The sequence below is a fragment of the Artemia sp. Qi Xiang Cuo genome, chromosome 21, assembly GCF_049724085.1.
Source record: "Artemia sp. Qi Xiang Cuo chromosome 21, ASM4972408v1, whole genome shotgun sequence".
Lineage (NCBI taxonomy): Eukaryota > Metazoa > Arthropoda > Branchiopoda > Anostraca > Artemiidae > Artemia > Artemia sp. Qi Xiang Cuo.
Window position 1 is genome coordinate 19,587,847 of NC_142814.1, and position 16,335 is coordinate 19,604,181.

Here is a 16,335-nt window from a genome sequence, read left to right on the forward strand (position 1 = left end):
ATAAATGAAAATCGGTAATTAGTAGCTCAATGTTATTATCAGATGTTATATATATGATATATATATATATATAGGTATATCATATAGTCTCATATATATATATATATACATATATGCATATATATGATATATAGTATATATATACATATATATACATATATATATATATATATATATATACACTGATATATATATATATATATATATATATATATATATATACTACGAAAACTTTACGAAAAAGAAAGTTTTTTTTTAAGAAAAGTAAAGGCCATATTAAACTTAAGATCAGTAGAAATAAAAATTTCTGAAAGTTCCCTAAGAATTTTACGAAAAACACTTCTTAACAGACGTTTGGTATTTTCTTGGATAGGGCCATTATGGCAACTTTTACCACAGCAACCAATAATTAGAACCCAAGTCCTAAAATTGGTCTCAATCAGGAACCCTTATCGCTATCTAAATTCACAAAGTGCAAAGATTTTCAAACAGAGGTGTTTATTGTTTAAAGTTCAGGAAAGGTCTGCCCATGTCATACGAAAACATTGATTGAAAACGAAAGTAGTCTTATCTAGAAAATAAATATCGTAGAAAATACACATCACGACGTGAAAAAAAAAATGATAAACCATCCGGTGGCGGATCCAGAGGGGGCGAGGGGTGCCCCCCTATAGTAGTCTAAAGTAGCGTAATTTACCTAATTAACGCAAGTTTGCATTAATTAAACTTGCTCCTAACGTAAGTTTGTCGGATCAACCTATTTTGCGCCCCCCCCCTCTAGAAAATCCTGGATCCGCCCCCGAAACCATCACACCTATTCCACCAGTTATTAGAAGAAGAAAAAATTCCTTATTTTCACAAATTTCATCAACCCCCCGCCCCCTTTTTTATAGAATCCTACATAGGCCGATCAGTTGAGTCCACTGTATGTAAATAATAGATTAAGTCATAATTTGTATATAAATTAAGTCATACCTGTGAGATGGGACACTTGCAAACCACTTGGCTGACTCACCAGGTTTTTTTCTGCTTTCGCAATTACGGATAATGCACTTTGTAACCATTTCTCATTGATTGACGAGAACAGACTAACCCGCTAATGCAGAAATAAGTGGGAGGAGCTTTTTGTTCGCACCGAGAATGAAGACCAGAAATGATCTGCGATAAACTTACTGGATAATTCTATAAACTGTGGATATGGGTAAGGGAAGTGTATAAAAATAGATACGTGTCATGCACGCAGAGCGCTGAGAATATACCGGTGAACTTCCACAACCGAACGAGATCGGAAGCAGGACTGTCAACTTAATTTTATGTTTGATTGATATTTGTGCTGGTTGTTGTTTATTATGTATTATGCAAATTTCTTGAAATTAACTGAGTAGCATCTTTGCTAAATAGAAACTCTTCTTTGTTACCCCTTTAAAAAAGATGTACTATTGAAGACTTAGGCAGGCCCACACCATGTTTACTTTTTAACCGTTTTGTGTTCTGTATCCATTATAAAATAATTTCCCAAAATAAGTTTTCAGATTAAAAACAAATTTAAGCTTGTATTTTTCACAAATTTTCCGGGTGAGGCTCACTAGAAATCCCCCTCTCCCCTGAACGGTCTCCCATTCCCCGGCCAGGGACCCCCGCTTGCCCCCCCCCCATCGAAATAATGCCCATGGTAATAGACATGGAATTGTCTAAGGGATTCAAACATGTCTTTATTTATTAGACTATACTATTTTCATCACTTGGCTTTAGTATTCAGAATATATTAATAGTCAGAAAATTAAGCATCCTAAACCTGTCGCTCACGCCAACAACATGACATAAAATTGCTCACCTTTTAAGACATAAGTTCATAAACAACAAATCCTCTCAGAGTGAGAAACAATTCAGAGTAAATGCAACTAAACAAACGAAAAATAAGCAAAGACCAAAAGCTAATAGAATACCGTAAGAGTAGGAGGAATTGGTAAAGGAGAATTCCCTAAGATGGGAAAATGGTTCCCATTAAAATATCGATCTGAAGATAGGTCATGCGCTTCAAGGAGACGCCTTCGTTTCCACTGGATGCATTGAATCAACAAACATTTCAACTAGTGTAATGAGAAGGGTCTTGTCATCAATTGATTTTAAAACTTTTTCTGATGGAATGGCTACAGAGTGAAAATTAAAACGAACTATCATTATTGCTTCACAGTTTAATTAACACCTCAACTAACTTATGACATTTCCCTGTATTCATGGAATTCGGAAGAATTTTTGGGATTTATCGTCATCCTCTACTTTCATGGGAAAAATTAGTATTTTATAATTTTATTTCTGCCCAGTTTCTGATTTGGGTACTTTTCAATTAGCTGGTACCCACGCGATATATTGTATAGGGAAGATCCTAAAGGACACTAGTCAAACGGGTATCTGTCAATAGAGAATTGTATCGCAAACCGTGGTTTGTCATTGCGTTTACAATATTAAACTACTGTTTTTTGGGGTTTAGGGAAAAAAGGTACCTACGTTAGGTTATGTATTTAATATAATCTATGCTTTACCCCCACCCCCCTAATGTGCAAATATATAGCCCAAATTTGTTTCTAAACTATTATATTTTCATCGAATTTTGTTTTATTTCATTAGCATTAACCAAACTTGACTTCTCGCATGGGTACCAGCTAATTGAAAAGTACCCTGATGTGTCATAATAATTGAGTTTTGCACGGCAAATTAATTTGTTTTAGGACAAAATGCACCACAATGCAGGAGAGTATCTATGGAAACTGCATTCCCTGGAATAATTAAAACCAAATGACTGTCCAATGTGGTAAAATTTTGAAAAATATTATTGATCTGCTGCATTCTGCCACATTTGAATCTATCTACATATTGAATTTGTTACAAAAAGGGTAGAGAACATCAGTTTATATCAAAGCTTCGCGAACAAAGTTATATCAAACTGTTAGTGGTAACTAACTTTTAGTTCGGAGCGACCATGATACATTTTAACAGAAAATCTAAAAAAAGGAATTGTGGTACCGAGAGATACCTCAAAATAACCAGATTTATTTTTTGATTTACAATGTATAAGTATAATCAACTTTAATGCAACAATTCAGACGTTATGCGCCTGAGACCATTGGGCTGGTTCTCAAAAAAATGAGGACAGACACTCTCAAAATTATATAGCATTAATGAAACTCACACCATCATATTCAGCGTATCAGAGAACCCTACTGTAGAGGTTTCAAGCTTCTATCTACAAAAATGTGGAATTTTCCATTTTTTGCCAGAAGAAAGATCACGGATGCGTGTTTATTTGTTTTTTTGTTTTTTTCTTTTTCCCAGGGGTGATCGCATCGACCCAGTGGTCCTAGAATATCGTGAGAAGGCTCATTGGAACGGAAATAAAAAGTTCTAGTGCCCTTTATAAGTGACCAAAAAATGGACGGCGACTAGGCCCCCTCCAACGCTCATTTTTTTCCCAAAGTCATCCGATCAAAATTTTTAGATAGACGTTTTGTTCAGCATGGTCAAAAATATTATAACTATGTCTTTGAGGATGACGTAATCCTCCATAGGCCCCGGGGGAAGGTCTGCAAGTAATGAACTTTGCCCATTGCATAAACATTGTATTGGTTATTGGGAAGCATACAGACATTTTCAGGAAACATTCTTTTCTGGTGGAGGGGGGCTGGAGTAGAGGGTTACTCGGGAGAATCTTTCTACGGAGGATGTTTCTTTGGGGTAAGGGATATTTCTGTGAAGGGTGAGCCGGGTTTCCAAGCATTATCTAAAAAACGATCTTAAATTAAATAAAAAAAAAAATTTTTTCAACTGATAGTAAGATTCAACATTAAAAATTAAAACTAACAGAAATTATTATGTATTTGAGATGGTTCTCCTCCAAGCCATTACCTCGCTCTTTAGGGTGTAGTTTTTGTTTAGTGCTTTCAAAAGAGCTATCTATTCTAATTAACGTCCGTTTGTGAGTCTGGGTTTTTTTAATTAAATTTTTTTTTTAATTTTAACGTAAATAACGTGTATGTGAAATAGGAGAGAACACCCTAATATGCTTCATGACATTGACGGAATAAAAAAAAACAATAAAAAAAAACAAGCGATATGGCTCAATTGTAATCGAAACTTTCAAAAACGGAATTTTGATTTCAATAAATATATAAAAAGAATGGGTCTATAATGCTGATTCAAAACATACAAATTTTATTAAGTTTTAGTATTACTCATCAAAGGCTACGAGCATGAGAGAATTTACCTCAGTTTTTAAATAGGGGGGAAACATCCCCTACAAGTGAAATAATTTTAATGAAAATCACACCGTCAGATTCAGCGTATCAGAAAACCCTATTACATAGGTTTCAAGCTCATATCTGCAACTTTGTATTTTTTGCCAGAAGAAAAATATACGAATATAGAGGCTCGTTACGTAAGTTAATTTGTAAATTACGTCAGAACCAAATTTAGAGGCAGCCATTTAGCAAAAGAAAAGTAAAATTTTTATGTAAATTTTGTTTACTTATTCAATCACGGTGAGCCAAATTAGAAGCTGCATTAACTAAAAAACGATTAGAAATTAAATAAAAAGAACAAGTTTTTAAAACTGAAAGTAAGGAGCGACATTAAAACTTAAAACGAACAGAAATTATTCCGTATATGAAAGGGGCTGTCCCCTCCTCAACGCCTCACTCTTGACGCTAAAGTTTTTTATTGTTTGAAAAAATAAAGTTGTGAGGCAGATTCAAACTTTAGCGTAAAGAGCAAGGCGTTGAGGAGGGGACAGCCCCTTTCATATACGGAATAATTTCTGTTCGTTTTAAGTTTTAATGTCGCTCCTTACTTTCAGTTTAAAAAACTTGTTTTTTTTTATTTAATTTCAACAAAACATGACTTAACGAACGTTAATTATGTTTGTATAACCAGGAATCAAGTCTTCCTTGACGGTAGCTCACTGTCTACATCCGCTCACCATAAAGGCACCCCTTTTGCCAGATTGAAGTTCCGCTGTAGCACACTGCCAGGTTCCAGCACAATATGCCTTACCAGAACACTACCTCCGCCACGCCTCACCTGGGGTACACAATTTTGGAAACGTTTTAGTGTTGTGGAAGCAGTAGTAGTTAGCTGTGGCAAGATAGAAAAAAATTGGCATAAAAAGATTCAAATTAGTAAAGTGAACTGTCTTATAAATCCCCCACCCCACCCCCATCCCAGCATTACGAATCATTGTCGTAAGTCAAGCTCTAAACATAAGGGTTCCACGTTAATTTTTTTTTTTTTTTTTTTTTTGCAACTTCTGCGCATATAGATTTATTTAAAACCTATCACTAATGATAATTGCATTGCTTTTATAGAAAACTATGGTTTTGATAAAAAAAAGAACATCCAGACAATAAATGTTTCAATGCAGAAAATATATTACTACCCATTTATAGCTAATACTTGGTGAGGGGCAAACTTTTCGGATACCCCTCTTTTGAGTCCTAACTTTATACTAAAATAAATTATTTATATATTTTCTTTACTACATCCATAACATAATCCAACGTAATTCACCAAATGAAGCATAAACCGTTAATTCACAAACCGATCGAGAGAATACTGGCTACTATCATAAAAGAACAAAAAATGACCGCGAAATCACTCACACGCAATTCTTTTGTACGGTAACTTAAATGTGTTTCAAAGTATTTAATTAAGTACTACAACCAAAATAGGAATGGGTATAACTCAAATGGTCTACATTTCAGTCAAATGGAAAGCCCGCTTAATTTGCAAAATTTGCGTTTTACGACAAAAAAAATTGAAGAAGAAAGTAAAAGTTGCAAAAGACAAATCCCAACACACCCATAATAATACATGCACAAAAAGGGAAACGGAGGCACTCCCCCCCCCAAAAAAAAACTAATTGTGGAATGTTACGACAAACAAATGCTCCCTCTTGATATTTTGATCCTCAAACTCTCCGAAGAAAACCTCTAAATTTTGGTAGTGTCCACTTACATTCACAGACAAATCAAAGGTACTTATCTGTTAAAGCACCTATGCTAAGTTCTTCGTCCATTGGCACACTGTAAACCCGGTTTCTTCGTTACTTTCTTCCAGCTTAGCGTGACACAAACAAACACATGTGATAGAACAGATGTGAAATATATTATTTGGGCTATATATTTACACATAAGCGGGGTGGGACGGGGGTAAAGCATTTGGAGAGTGTGAAGTTAGAATACAATTCTTACTTCATAATATGCAGAACAATTGTGCGTAACACCTTTTGCATGCAGATCCACTATACTTTACCCCACCCCCACCCCTAATGTGTAAATATGTAGCCCGAATTCATTTCTAAAGTATTATATTTTCATCATATTTTGTGGTATTGTCAGAAAAACAGGTTCGACTTGATTAAGAACTTAACATAGGCGTTATAACACATAAGTACCAAATAAAAAACAAATAAAAATTCAGGCTTTTTTTTAAATCGGTCCTTCACTTTTTTCTCCGATTGCTCCCATTTTGTATTCCTTCACTTTTACTTCCCATAGCTGCTCGCTCCTGAAATTTGGAGGGTACAGAATTTTCCAAGAAGGCCAAATGTCCATATTGATGCAAGGGGTTACTCTCTCTTAGAAATCATGTTCACCAGGCGGCGCGTGCAATGCATGACTGAACTGTTCCAAGCGTTGTTGGGAGCGTATCAAGCGTCTTGGGGACTTTTCAAAGCATTGTAGAACCCTGCCAAGGATGACTTAGCCATGCAACATTGCGCAACCGGGTAGCGGTAAGTCAGCACCCCCTTTAATTATTAAATACTATTTTCAACTATCTTTAAACATTTTTGGTAACACTTCTATTTAAAAACGCTGGAATTAAGGCTTTAAGCATTAAAAATGTATTGGAGCCCACATACTGTTGGCGAACAGCTAAAACTTCACAAATACCCTTTTTTCAAATTGTTAAGAAGAGGGGGAAAACTTCACAAAACTGCCGGCAAATATTCAAGACATGGCGTTTTCAGTAGCTAATAATTTTCTTTTTTTTTGTTCCAATGATGCCCATTAGGATAATTTCCGGGCCAAGACATATTTCGCGAAACAAGCTACAGGAAAATGTATTGACACAATTTTAATAAAATAAACTGCACAATAGGATACAGAGTTATCATTATCCACCTCTGATATGAGAATATTCACATCTGCACATGGGAGTAGGAACCCCTGATGAGGCTGGACCACAGGATCCCTCATGGCTTTATCCCCCTCCCTTTTAAAAGGTAAAACCTCCTTAAGCAAGAAAAAATATGATAAAAGCAAGAACAAACAACTAATCATGTGTATTAAGAATACAAACTTTATTGTATGAAGTTGACAGACCCATTTAATAGTTTGCTCCAATTTAAAAGGCGGTTATTGGGTAGGCCCAATAACCCCAGTCCCAGTCAGAGCGTTCTATATTCCAGATAGGTCCCAGTTTACCAGTCTCCTTCAAATTGCGTACATTTATACAGTAGAATATTGTAGCTATTTTATAGATTGGATTCAAACACTAAAAAGGCGCAAATTAATCGCCATTGCACTAACCATTTCCTCAACATCATCACTGGTCACACAGAAAGTACAGTAAATTTATAGAAGGACTTCTTATATTTTAATTACAAATTTGTTTTTATTATAATTATATTGAATACAATGGAACAAATATAATTAACTAATCATAGAATATATTTTACATATAGAATATGAATAGTCGATATATCTTTAAAGAGAAAAAACTTCATTCTAAATATTTCATAACTGGTAATGATGGCGAAGAAGCGGAGAAACTGATCTAAAATATCAGCAAGTGGCATTGGTCTTGTGTAGAGTCAATTCTGAATTTTTTCAAAAAGTCCTTCAAAATGTTTAAGTTAATTAAACGCTTCTACGAACTCAGACATGAATTTAACGACATATTAACTCCTGAACTATGCTATTTTACGTAAAATTTACGCGAAATTAAATTTCACACGTAACAATAAGTTCAACTGAACGGGCACATAATTCAAAATAATAATGCCAATTTTCGACGACACTGAAAACCGATATAAAAAATCTGGATATTTCGGCCACATACACCACTGGTCCAGTTTTTCTGCGGATGACGACCACTGCTGTATGAGGTCGAAATATCCAGATTTTTTATACCTGTTTTCATTGTCTAATAAAAGGACTCATCCCCAGTTTGAACTTTTATTTGTTAATTATGCCAATCCTAGCATACCGCAGTATAAACCCACAAATGACTCGGCTGCTCAAAAGGTTTGGCATCCAAAACATATCTACAGTCTGAACAGCTTAACTGATGTGCTGTTTTCTACCAGTGTTTATAGAGAGTACCCGAGCAAACAATGAGTGACTTTCCCGCAGAAAATGTATCATTTCTTTACAAATAATCCACACTTATAAATTACAGACGCTCGAAAAAGATAGTTTGTTATACCAAGCGTTGAAAACCATATAGAAAAAAACCGACTGTAACTGACCTTTATAATAATGCAAGTATTTACACAGATCCAGCATTAAGAAAAAAAGTTACTTTTCTTTTTTATCGAACTCTCAAACTTAATAAAATAAATAAAACAAACTTAAGAAACCCAATATGAACAATAATTTGATTTATTTTTCAAAAATTGGTGAAATGCGACCGTAAGTAGGAGGGACCCAATAGATACAGAACGTACATAATTTATTGATGGTTCTTTTTGTTGACTCCGGGACGAAGTATACATCATTGCCAGATAAGAAAGGTACTATTAAGTACTTTAAAAGTACCTCTTTTATGGTCAATCAGGGAACACGGAAATACTGCGGGGAAAATGCAAATGCGCACTGAATACTAACGGGACAATGTTATTGATCTACGAAGGGGACAAGATCAGACTAGATTTCTGGGATTTAACGGGAATTCTCGAATCTAGCGGGACAGGATCATGTGTCTCTTTCTAGGTCAATGAACTTACGTAAGGTTTCTCTTACATCACAATTTGGCCTTGAGATTTTGTTTATAATGGACATGCATTAAGGTTAAAATATCATACCGACTCACAACATTATGGAGAGAACATAAAATATTGTAGACTTGGAAGTTTTAGCTGCACAGATTTATATTGCTAGTTTTGTTTAGTAAATTTTCGTAGGGATTTCCAAATAAAATCATTTTTGTAGTCCCCCTCCAATATATTCAAATTCAGGGTATACCCCCCCCCCAAAAAAAGCTCCACTATGCGATGTTTATAGTCGTTAGAAAGCGTAAAATACGCTCTTTTTTTACCGTGTAAGCCCCCCACCGTTAACGATTTTAATTCTGTCATTGGAAATAATTCCTTTTTCGAACAATTATGTGCAATTCTTACGCTTTCAATATTCTAGCTAAAAGTGTCAACTCTTAGGTGTTAATATGCCAATCCCCTATGACGTTAAGCCGCTAAGCTGACTATCAGTTCGGTAAACATGTTAAAACCTTAATTATTGCATCACTGCTTTTTTTTCCGGTCAAATTGTCTAGAGTAAATCTTATGAATTGCTAGGGGGAGCTCAGGTGTTGCTTATGATAAATAGTTTCATATAGTATTTGTCTTCCATTTTGAGTACTCAGTGTTTATATGGGGAGGGAGGGGGTTAAGAAAAAAATACGTACCTACCATGAGAAAGCTTATTGAAGCGCAGGTCCTTTTAAATGATCTAAATTGATAGATCTTTTTGAGCCTAGAGGAATAATGGCCAAATATATTCGTTACGTCTCTATGGCATGTATTTAATTTTTTTCTAAATGGTAAAAATAGGATTTCTGTGCTTTTCGGGTTTATTTCCTGCAAGGAGTGTATTTATTTTTATTTTTTAATGGTAAAAATAGGAGCATTTCTACCATAGAGCTACCGACTGTCGAAGTATATTTCTCGCAAATTTTACTTTTTGCTTTGCTGAATAAGGGGGGAGGGGATTCTTTGGGCAATAGGAGATGGTTTCTACACAAAATTATGCCTTACAATAAATTCTGTAGAAGGGGGTACTAATTTTTCTTCTGTAAAAGGGGGTCATTATTTTATACTAAATTTTTTCTTCTTTTTAATGACAATTATGAGAAATGCCCCCTCCATCAAAGAGGGCCAGGGTTAATGATAAAACTCCTGTGAGGGCGTCAGTTGTGCAGTATGGCACTTGGCCAGCACCGTCAACTTCTTCCAGGCCTGCTCTGCCTTCCCAAGTCCCATCCGCGCAGGCTCCAATGCAGCCTGGTAGAAAATTAAAGAGAGAGTGGATGGCTGCTCATAATGTTACTGCTGCACAAGATTGTGATTTTGACCCCTATCAAGCATTGCCGGGCCCTTCCCGACCAATGCAAGGCGAGAATGATGTGGCCCCTACAGCCCTCAACATGCAAGCTGCAAATCTAAATGTAAGTTTCTATATTTTAATTTCAGCTAATATTTTTTTCTCCCAAAGGAAATACAAAGACAGCACAAGCGCTGCTTATTTTTCTGCCTACTAGATAATTCGCTGAGATAGTATAATGAATATTGCAAATTTGTGAGTATCAAAATTCAATTTTTAACTGAAAAATAGTTTCACTATTGTTATTGATATAGAAATAAATACAAGATGTCAGTTTTTGAAATTGACATGATTACAAAGCTAGTGAATTAACCAAATGACACTGTGTGCACAGATAGTGCTTCTAAGCGTGTTTTTTAAATAATATGTAAATAATAATCCAATTTTAAAAATAGGGTGATTTAGACACTTTGAAAATATGCTATTTTCTTTTATAGATTGGATTGGTTCCATATTCTCTGTCTCCCCCCTCATCAGTTGAAGAAACAAGTCAAGAACTCATTGACGCGCCTATGGAGTTTCGTGACATTCAGGACAATGAAATATCATCTATCAACGATAATGAATGGCATGGTATTGTTAACTCTGATACAATATCAGGACAAATGAATACCACTTTTCTATTAAACATCTTGTTTGTTTTGAACACCAACAACAATGGGTCGAAAATGGCATGTAATCACAGCCAAACCTTTTGATATTGCTTGGGGATCACCCAACTCACTTCTTAGCGTTAACTGACAGAGTTCCAAACAGGAAGTGTTTACAGGGATATACTGAAAATGTTTTATATTGTAATGGTGAATATTTTCTTGATTAGTTTTTCGTTCAGGAACTCGTAGGAGGGGGCATTGCTATTACCACTACTGGATGTTTCAACAAATGAAGCGTGGAGAAATATGCAAGTGTCCGTGGAGAAGGCATGTGGGTAATCAGCAAAAATGAAATTAGTGTTTCCAGCACTTTTGCCATTGATTATATTGAGTTTAAAGCCAAGAACATCCTTTAGATTATCATTGAGAATAACCTTTCCATCGGCAATGGGTGAACTAATGCAGATCTTGCTCTCCTCCTTTAAATAGTTGAAATGAAAGGCTTATTTTTTATGGGCAAAAATTTTTTATTGATAGAACGACATAAATCATTCATGCAGGTGAGTTTTTTGTAGGGTAATTTAATATATGGATAATTCATCCAATTGATCTTTTGAATTTGTTCTTGATCACCTGAGGGTGGTGGCCAATCATAGGGTCTAATTTTTATATCATATTTGCTATCTTTTCTCAGGATGTCATATGTATTTATTAGAATACAGTCGAAAAGACCCACTTCTTACACGCCGTTGAATTTGATAACGGGGGTAAGTTTGGTTCAAAAACCGCTTATTCTAATCAATTCATTGTACAGGGGGTCAGAAAAGTTGGACATGAATTCCACATAGAAATTATTAGGCATTGTTAACGTCTTTAGCAGCAATCCAAGAATCGAAATCAGAGTTGTATCCTAGCCAACCAACAAGCAACTGTCTCTTGCCCCTGCGAGTACGACTCTTTAATATCTTTTCAATTTGATAAGTTTCACTAGTGTTTCTAACTTTTTGTAGTTCGTATTCATAAAAACCGCAGAGAATCTCATTATCTTTGGTGTTTTGCAGTCGATATGTTTTGGGTTCAGTGTCTAGGATTTTGGACACTTTAAAAAGTTCAGTGCTCCATAAATAATTCCCCTTTTCAAAAATATTACTGATTCTATTAATTCGAACAGTATCACCAACGTCGAATTTCTTCTTCAAAATGTTCTTTTCACTGGAACATTGATTTACAAAAGTATCCAATTTGCCTTCACTGCAACGAACTTCCTGTGGGATAATACTGGACAGGGATCGACGTGGTCGATTGTTTCATATCTGTACGATTCTATCTAAATCATGATTAAAAGCAGCAGTATTTTACAGCGTACAATATCTCGAAATTAATAAACGAATCGTTCTTATCAGTCATTCAGCCAATGCAGCCTTTATCGGGCTGTGACAATGATAGAGCGTTGTATTATATTTTAATAGAACCTTTTGCTTATGTGGATTAAAAAATTCACTAAGGCAATCCAATTGAATTTTTCTACAGTAATCCTGTTAAAGAACAATTTCTAAAGTATGACCAACTTCAACAACTGTCTTTGTCCGCAATAAAATACTAAAAGCCTAGTGATTAAAAACACTAATTGCCACTAGAATATATTTGTAGGGTGTATTGTGACGCCGTTGAATCGTGTATAAAGTTAAAAGATCGGTTTGCATTATATACAGAGGGGAAAAGGCATTAGTTTGTCGATATTGTTTTTTCACGAAGCCTGCGATTCCGATGCAGTGTGTAACTCGCTTCATTTTCTAGATACACTTTAGCTTTTTTAATGTGCTGCCATCTATATCAGAGGAAACTTTAGAAAGCGTTGTGGAGGAACTTAGACTTCCCACTTCACCAATATTTTCATAGACATGTTTTAAAACTTCATCCATTTTGAACGCAAACACGTAGTGTAATGTCCACTCCCATTTTCCACACTGGAGGGTGAATCAATACGTCTTCGCTTTTGTCTAGCAGCCACCATCGTTGGTGTTATCAAATCATTGCTGTTGCTTCTGCTGCTAGTATTTTCTAATATTGAATTAAAATCTTCTTCTTCTTTTTTAAATGTTGGCGTTGTTAGAGGACTATATTCTCTTTATTTTTTTTTTAATTTGCTTATTGCCAATAAGACTTTTGGGGAAGTTTGATGCATTTAGAAAGGTGTATAGATTATTTTCAAACGATAAAAGTCCTTTACGATTCGTCACCATATCACAAATTAAATCGACTAGATTATAACTTTTTCCCTGAATTATAATTCGTTTCCCTGTGCTATCGACTTGAACTTGATGATGATCACCACCACTTTCCAACATGAGATATGTTAATACTCTTACTCTGTTCTCGATAGGTCACTGGCAATAGGTTTCCAATTGATGTCACTCTGGAATTCAATTCCTTCTCCTTTGATTGTGCAGAATCTTGAGGATATGTTTCTTGCTTAGGGGGATCTGTGACGGCGACGGGTCTTTCACGATAATGTGTATGTTTGTCCACACGACGCAATTCATCTTGAAGTAAAACTAGCTTTTTATCATCGGCAATATTTTCGTTATTAATTAATTTGCTTAGATTGTCTTCAAAATGTTCCACGGGGGAGAGGACAAGCTCAGATGGCGGCAATTTATAGGGTTTAGCCATCTATAGAAAACTATTTACAAGTCCTGTGATTATTGGCACTAAAAGTTTGATAAAGTCACCGTCCACCTGAAGGAAATGTTTACTTTTAAAAATTTTTACCTCGTTTTTGCAACACGAGGTACGGAAAAGGGGACATTGTTGCATTTTCTCTTATCTAAGAACTTTTTGTAGGTGCCCATTATCGCCAGTTAAATTTAAACAAAGTTCAGGCATTATTTTAATGAAATCATTGTTCACACCATGTTTTAGTACGGTTTTCCTGAGTGGGGATTTTGAAGTGCCTAAAACAAAAAATAAATGCCGTTGTTCGTGTAGTTTCTTCAGTGTCATGATGGCAACTAATAGCCTTTTCTACTGTTCACCGGAAGATATACAGTAATTTTTTTGTCAAAAATATCTGTGACTACACGTAGATCCTCGGGTGCATTCTGATTAGATCTAGCAAAATGTACCCGTAGGGCTTATTTGTCGCCTTACTGTACGCTGACAGCAGAAATTTGGGAGCACCTGGATATATTTGCTTATTGAGAGTTATTAGTGAGCTAGAATCACGAACAACTTGGTAGATAATATAGAGGGTACAATTCAAAGCAAGGGCTCTCATACATTTGCTCTGATGAAACAGATTGTGTAGAACTAGAGTTTTGGAAATGCTTTGATGATGAGAGCGAACGGTAAACAGCTGTAGCATTTCCTGAGAACTGTTCAATTGATTCAGCCAAATCATCAATAATCAACCATGAGTTTGGTTCAATATTGTTGAAAACATCAAGTCCTCGTATGAATTGTATTGGCATGGATGTGGAAGTGGCTTTTATTTGATCGTAGGACTCCTGCCAAATACTATAGCAATATTAAATTTTCTATGGTTTTTCCAAAAACATATTTTACGATTTTTAATTATTTTAGCTAAAATTGTCGTTTTCCCAGACATTGATGGGCCACACAGAAACGACCTGAATGGTGTTTTAAATTGATACATACTGCTGCTGCTGTTGACAACAGTCGGACTACAACGAACTGTAAACCATACTTGTCTAATGAATAAATTATAATTTTTTTTTAGATCTATCTATTCAAGAACAAAAAAAACAATATTTCTTTCATTTATTAACATCAACAACTTGAAATACAGCACGAATAGCACACACTATTTGTTCAACAACAATAGCAACAATATTTATTTTATTTATTAACAACAACGCTTTTTGTACAACAATAGCAACAACAGCATTTTTTCATTTATTGACAAAAACACATTGACAAAATACACACTATTTGTACAACAGCAAGAACAACAATAGTACACACATTTTGTACAACTTAAAATACAGCACGAATAGCAATAGCACACACTATTTGTACAACAATAGCATGAAGAACAACATTTTTCACTTATTGACATTGACTGCTATGTTAATACTCTTGGCCCAAGGCAACAGGGTAATGGAATGGACTATTACAAAGGTCGCCCGTCAGTGTCTGGCTATGTTCTTGGCAGTTGCTTCCCTAAGCTGTTTTGCTCTGCACTACCTCAGGCTACAAAATATATTATACCGGCTGCGACACATTTTGCATCCTCTACACTACACGATTGGGGCTCTGGCAAAGATTTTAAACAAATTGCTTCTGAAAATCTTAGGTCCAGTGCTTGAACCCCTGGCGAACAATTGAAATCTCATCAAAATGGTAAACGTTTAAAAATGTCGAGAAACAGTGCACCACTCATCAGTCTCTACTCAGGTCAGAAACGAAAGACATCACCCCTGTCAAAGAAAAGAAGGAAAAAGACGACACGCACAGTAAACAGTAGAAGAAGAAGCCCTAGGAAGAGAATTGTTAGATCGAAACTGGATTTCTTTTCCTAAGATGTCATATATACCACACAAGGATTCCCATCCATCAATTACTTCATCTTTAAATCTACTCAATGCTGAAAATGTTGATGTGAGTGTAAAACAGGGTTACTATTAACAATTTTATCCACAGCAACGCCTCTCCGATAATACCCACTTTCAAGTTTATTCCAAACGACGACTACTTTATGGACATGTCTTTGACATTTATAGATTTACAAATGAAAGTCCGGAAATCCGATAATACATTGCCAATTCTTGCTGATGGAATATCCTATAAAAATTGTGCATGACGTAATTCATTTTATCCAATCAGTGTCTACATAAATGGCACGTTGGTGAGCACAAATAACAATCTCTCGAATTATACAAGCTATATGCAATTCATGCTGATGACACCCAAGTCATACAAGGAATTGAGAGGCACCTCCAATGGTTATGAATATATTACTAATACTGATAGTACAGATGCACTTAAAAAATGCTGCAACTAGTGAATTACATCTAGTTGCAAAAATATATCATGAAATATTTAATATACCCGAATGGCTACCACCCAATATTAAAGAGGATATAAAATTGACGCTTGCTCCATCCAATTTCAATTTACGAAAGGAACTTGCTGCCAATCCTGATGTAACTGTCTCCCTCACCTCGGCAATACTACATGTACGAAAGCAGCATGTTATGAGTTCTGTTGCTTTGGCAGTGGAAAAACTGAGAGCCAGTGGAAATAATATTAAACTTCTTGTTCCTCATACAAACACCAATCAACGTCATATTGCCACAGGCTCACGTACCTTCACCGACTCATCCTTTATCAATGGCGAAATTCCTTCA

At 35.4% G+C, this 16,335-nt stretch overlaps 1 protein-coding gene across 2 annotated transcripts in view; it reads right to left on the minus strand.

The window, feature by feature from the left end:
* Positions 1-16,335, minus strand: part of LOC148939318 (uncharacterized) — a 143,264-nt gene that overhangs the window by 95,223 nt on the left and 31,706 nt on the right. Inside the window, exon 1 of one of the 2 annotated variants that reach the window (XM_089107103.1) lies at positions 1,835-1,853. The exons of the other annotated variant lie outside the window; for it this stretch is intronic. The gene's annotated coding sequence lies outside the window, so the exon portion shown is untranslated. Of the gene's footprint in view, positions 1-1,834; positions 1,854-16,335 lie in introns of those variants that run through there. 2 annotated transcript variants of the gene reach the window in all.